This window comes from Onychomys torridus, chromosome 20 (genome assembly GCF_903995425.1).
Source record: "Onychomys torridus chromosome 20, mOncTor1.1, whole genome shotgun sequence".
Classification (NCBI taxonomy): domain Eukaryota; kingdom Metazoa; phylum Chordata; class Mammalia; order Rodentia; family Cricetidae; genus Onychomys; species Onychomys torridus.
In genome coordinates this window covers 45,291,958-45,298,124 of record NC_050462.1, presented here as the reverse complement: position 1 = coordinate 45,298,124, position 6,167 = coordinate 45,291,958, and positions in this window count along the sequence as shown.

Genomic DNA, 6,167 nt, shown 5'->3' with positions numbered 1-6,167 from the left:
ATAACCAGAGCAAAGTCATCAGATGACCCTCTCTCAGCCCCTTTGGTCCTTAACATTGCTGGAGAAACTCTCTTGTAACAGTTATGGAGGGGTGATGTTGGTCGAATGCTGTTTAAGGCTTATGATTTAAACATGAAAACCATGAACATCAAAACCAGAAACCTCTGCCCCTGCCAGTGAGGCGTCCGCAGTGTTTGGGTTAGAAGTTACTATCAATACCCTTTGTCTTTAGAACTTGAAAGGCGGAAATGATCTGGGGGGAAAAACAAATCACAATTTGTCTAGGAATGTTCGTGTTTGACTTCAACACACTCACAGGAAGTCACTGCGAGCTCATGGCGTGCTCTGTGGGTGCTGATTCCAACCAGCTCCTTAGCACACAGAATGGAAGCCCCTGTCTTTTGCACAGAGAAACAACACTGTGATGATAAAAGTGTAATCAAGAGGAATGGGAACGAAGGGGGCACCCAAGCTTTACCTGTCTTACACCCATGGATTGGAGTCCACATTCTATTGAGAAGGATTCTTGGGTTTTATGGATTTGAGCCGCACTGGTTTTGTGTGCCGAATCCTAGTCATAATAAAATTTCATTTTATGGGGAAAGTACAGTGAAAGCTCATGGAATGGAGCTTGTGCTTTATTTTAAGAGTGTGGTAAAGAGCAAGGACTCCATTCTGATTAAATACGAATGGAAATCTCTCCAGGCAGCTAGCCTCGTCTCCAGGGAAGCACCTGAGAACTTACCCTTGATGTTAAGTGTGGGAAGTAACAGGAAAATGTGAAATGGTACTCTAGCTTTGAGATTCATGGAAGCTATTTTATTTTGGGTGCCAGAGCATGCTTCCGTGGAAAGAAAACCTCGTAACACTAAGTATGTATTGGCAAAAATCGTGTAATCTGAAAACCTGATCACAGAAGACTGAGATCAGAGGGTATACAAGATGACTATTTGTATAACTAAGGAGCACACATATGATACATTGAAGATGCAGGTTTGGATTTCAATGAATACCACCTACAAGTGCCATCTGCAAGGCCTTGGACTGTTTTCTAAGCACCTCATTTTTCTCAGTGTTTTTCATTTATTCTTGGATGCAGATATCAGGTGGCTGTCCCAGGGTTGTATAATTATCAAACCATGGACTGGTCACCACCATTCTGCACTGTGTACCTGTATCAGCACAGTGCCTGACACACAGTGACACATACATTCTTTAAAGCAACTCACAAGAACAACAACAACAACACACCGACTATTTCATCTGGTTCTTGAGAATTGAAAACCTGCCATGTCCCATGACATAATAGCCATTAGTCTCTTCCAGAGAGGAGAATACAAGAGCAAGTGAGTGAGCGGTAATTATTCGTTCAACATACGAATCATAGAATTTGAAGGAATTTTATAGGCATTATGGATTCTCCTTCAACTTGGACAGGTTCTTTACTGGCAAGGTGGTTTTGTTTTCTTTCTTCCAAGATCTAACGTAGCCCAGGCTGGCTTCAGAGTTACTATGTATCCTCGATCCACCTGTGTTTACCTCCCAAGTGTTGGGATCACAGGCATGCACCACGGTACCTGACTCATTGGTAATCTTCAGACATTTCCAGTCATAGAGGTTTCATTGCTTTACCTATGACATTGGCTTCTATATGGGGACAGAAGAGATAGAATACATTTATATCAAAAGGAGATTTATTAATTGGCTTACATGATACAATCTGGGTAGCCCAACGATACAGAGAGGCTGAAAAACCTGATAGTTACTCAATCGACAAGGATGGATGTCTTTGTAATCCCAACCTAGTGTTTAAAGTGTCGGGGAGTTTAGGAGAACCACAGGTCTTCAGTTCACAGCGCAAGCCAGTAGCTAAGTCCTAACACCAGGCAAGGAGTGGAACAGCAGCAGTGATGAGTGTGTGAACTTGCCAGCTGTTGAGTGAAAGCTGGCAAGGTCCAAAGCAAAAGGCTTCCCTCCGTGGTCTCCTCCAAGAGGGCTGCTGCCAGGAGGAGCGGCTCACATGTAGGGTGGATTTCCCCATTTCAAACCATCTGCTCATGAAAATTCCCGACAAGAGCGCTCAGCACCTTGCCTTTTAGTTAATTCCAGATGTGGTCCAGTTGACAACCAAGACTAGCCATCACAGCTATGCACAGGCAACGAATCCGAAGTTGACCATTATATACACTCCTTTCATTGGTAGAATTATGGCAGATTGCTTGGGCACAGTTATGAGTCATATATTCTCCCGTTTTAGGGCGTTTCTGTTCATAGATTATTCCTATGAGTTTTTTTTTTTTTTTTTTTGGTGTGTTGCTTGGTAAGGCAATGCTTTCAATATGTCAAGATAGCCACAGACACAGTCAGATTCGAACATATTGTTTTTTAAGTGTGTCTGTGACAGATTTCTAGTTCTTACTTATTTTTCAATATTTATTTTTATTTTATGGGCATGGGTGTTTTGCCTGTGTGCATGTCTGTGTACTATGTGTGTGCCTGGTGCCCACAGAGACCAGAGGATGTTGGATCCCCTGGAACTGAAGTCACAGATGGTTGTGAATTGCTGTGTGGGTGTTGAGAATAGAACCTGGGACCTCTGGAAGAGTGCTCTTAAGCATTGGACCATCTCTCCAGGCCCAAAGATTTATTTTTATTTGTTCGTGTGCGTGCGTGCGTGCGTGCGTGCGTGTGTGTGTGTGTGTGTGTGTGTGTGTGTATGTCAAGTATGTGTGGATATGTGAGGTGGCCAGGAAAGGGTGCTGGGTCCCCTGCAACTGGGGCTACATGGGATTGTGAGTCGCCTGATGTGGCTCCTTTGGAAGAGCAGCAAGAGATCTTAACCACCAAGGCATCTCTCCAGCCTCAGAACATGTGGTTTTAAATCAAGGTTTTCTCTTCCACTTCTCATCCTGTGAGCCTCTTACGGCACTAACTGTATTGCTTTTACCTGCCCATTGAACCTTAGGAGTGAGATTTTTACCACAGGCATTTTAATTTCTACTATTGAGCTTTTGCATGAGAATCATAGAGATTTTCAGAAAGTTTATTTGATTTAATAATTAGAAAGTTTATTAATTATTCAATTAATAAGTCATGAATAAATTAACTAATTATTAAAATAATTGTGTGTGTGCACACTCAGATGTGTGAATATATCTGAGCACATGTACGTGTTGCTGCTGTGGAGCCCAGAAGAGTGTATCAGATCCTTTTGAGCTGGAATTACAGGCATTTGTAAGCTAGTCTGGGTTCTGGGAGCCAAACTCAGGTCCTCCTGATGGAGCAGCAAGTTCCCTTAATCACTGAGCCATCTCTTCAGCCCTGATAGAGATGTCTTAAACATTAAAACTATTGTTGAAATGAACTGATGTTTCTTTTGGAAACTTCAGTGAGGACGATGGAGTAAGACTGACATTTTTAGAGCCTGACATTCCGCCCATGGAGCCAATCTCTACAGCTCCCCCTTCACTTTGAGCATGTACATGAGAACTCTGATATAAAAAGTATGAGAAATGCACTTAGGAGGACAGCTACTTGGTGGAAGTGAAAGGCTACACCTTCCAGATCGATGGCTCACATCCTCTGCAGCCGCATAAGCGAAACCCTCAGCTTTGGATACAGACTTCTTAAAATAATGGCTTTTGAAGAAGGTGCTTCCCCAGAGAGCAGGCTCAGGCTTCTCTGTGGTCAATGCTATCACTACAGCCCTCATGGAGGATGGTAAATCTTAAACGTTTTTGAGAAATAGAAATCCAATACTTAATATTTTATTAATAAGCACTTTTAAAAGATCATTGCAGCCTCAGGGTTTATTACAAAATGAAACCATTACTGAATAATAAAACAACATATTAGAAAAGACAAAACCGTTTTGATATGGGCTTTCAGGCTACATTCTGAGATGTAATATGGAAACACCTTTTGGACTCTGTTTTGATATGTAAGATGACTTCCCAACTCTTGCCTCTCATGGGTTAAGAGGAGTGCAGGGTATGTGTGCACACAGGACTGGCGTGGGTGCAGTTAAGCCGCTCACCTGCTCCTTCGGCTGGCTCTTTACCAAGCTGCCAACAGAGGAAGGAATACTGATCACGTCTCCCACAGCCTGGCAAGTCATTACGCAGTATTTATCTTATTTGTGTGTGTGTGGGGCAAATATAAGCACCAGCATGCTTTTCTTGGAAGTAAGTTATTCATCCTGTTGCTGCCGCAGAAGGTCAGGAAAGGAAATGGAATGTTTATCCTCTTCCGGTTTTATACCAGGTGTTAAAGTTAGATAGCTCATTCCGTGAATGTCTTACACAAAGCTAAATGGGGATTCTGACAGAAGTTGCAAGCGCAAAGTGCCAGTTTTTCAAACCCATCTTGACTTAAAAAAAAAAAAATCTGCTGAGTGTATATGTGCTGCTGCCCATATACTCAGGGTGGGGCCATGCACTGGCGTGTGGTTGACTCACTGGGGGCCACACCCTTAAAGAAAACTGACATTCCCTCCTCCAGAGCCATCCACTGTCCATAGTTTCTCAGGTAGGGGTGGGGGCCCATGAGCCCTTCCTCTCCATGTTTGCATGTAACCTTGCAGGCCAGAAGAAGGAGCCAGATCTCATTACAGATAGTTGTGAGCCACCATGTGGGTGCTGGGCATTGAACTCAGGACCTCTGGGAGAACAGTCAGTGTTCTTAACCTCTGAGCCATGTCTCCAGCCCTCTCTCCATGTTAAAATGTTGCCTGGCTTGACTTTCTGCAGGTCTTGTGAGGGCAACCACAGCTGCTGGGGGTGGGGAGTTGGGGGTGAGGTGGGGGTTCATGAGCCCTGCAGTCCTGGCAGAAGACACTGTTTCCTCCATAACATCTGACTTTTTACAATCTTCCCACCCCCATAGAAACACATTCAGATGAATGAAATGCTGGTGCTGAGTGAGCAGGCTTTATCGGGTCCTCTGGCAGGACAAGAGCCATGTTTCCTGTGTCACGGAGAGGCCACCTCTTGTCTTCACTCCACACTTGAAGCTCCCCTCTGCTTCAGGCTGAGCTCTTCTTTAAGCTGAGCACCTGTAGCCCTTCTCTCTGCTCACAGGGTGAGGGGATCCCTGTATTGTCCCTTTCTGGGTGCAGTGAAGGGCTCTCCAGAGTCTCTGGCTGGGCTTTAGGAGTGAGGGACTGTTGAACCGGCTGTTTATGCCCATGGGCCTCTGCTTTTGCACGTGCATAGTGCAAGTGGGATTTATAGGAAAGGGACCAAGGGACAGAATAGGCAGCAGCTTCATGCTCTTGATTCTACCTGGAGCACAGACCTGATTCTACCTGCTCATGCTCCCCCTGCCCTGTACCTGTCTTCTCCACCTGCGGCCACGGCATTCTGGGAGCTCTGTGTTTCTGGTCCTATTCCATGTTATCTCAAAATCACCAGAGAGTATCTTCTGTCTCTTCTTCCATACCTTCAGAGTTGTCTACCCTGTGTCTACTTTTTGAACCTATGGCGTATATATGTGCTTGGCATTTCCTCTAGTTGTTATAAAACTTATATTTACATGATGTATTACCACAAAACAGCACCTTCTAATGGTTTAGAGAGGATATACCCATTATTTTGGGCACAGACTTGGAGTTACTCTTTAGCTTTGATCCATAGTTATTTCTGCAAACTATGTTGTTTGGTCTTGTAGAGCCCCAGGTTCTACATGATCAGCTGGGAAGGACACATTGCCTAGTCTGCTGCGGAGATAACTCCCCACGTCTACTTTTCCTTCCTCTGTGTCCTTCACTCCATCTGCCCACCTTGATCTAGTCGAGGGCGAATCCCCTGGTGGGACATTCCAGTGGGCAGCACAAACTGGACTCAAAGGGGCAGGGAAAGAGGACGTGAGGAAGTTAGGAGGGGGTGGTAAGAATTAGGGGGAAGTCAGGGGTGAATATGATCAAAATACGCTGTACTGGATCTGAAATGCTTCATGAATTTATAAACATATAATATTAAAAAAGATTGGTGGGAGAGGTGAAGATGAGGACCATGCTGGACAGCTGTCTGTGACATCATCATGAGGACCGGGGTGGGGTTGTTTGTCCTGGACCTCTCTTCACCTGTAAACGGAGTGCAGAGTCTAGATTCGTCAACAGACCTTGAGAGTGTCATTGCTGGGGAGACTCCACAACCATGTGGCCCCAG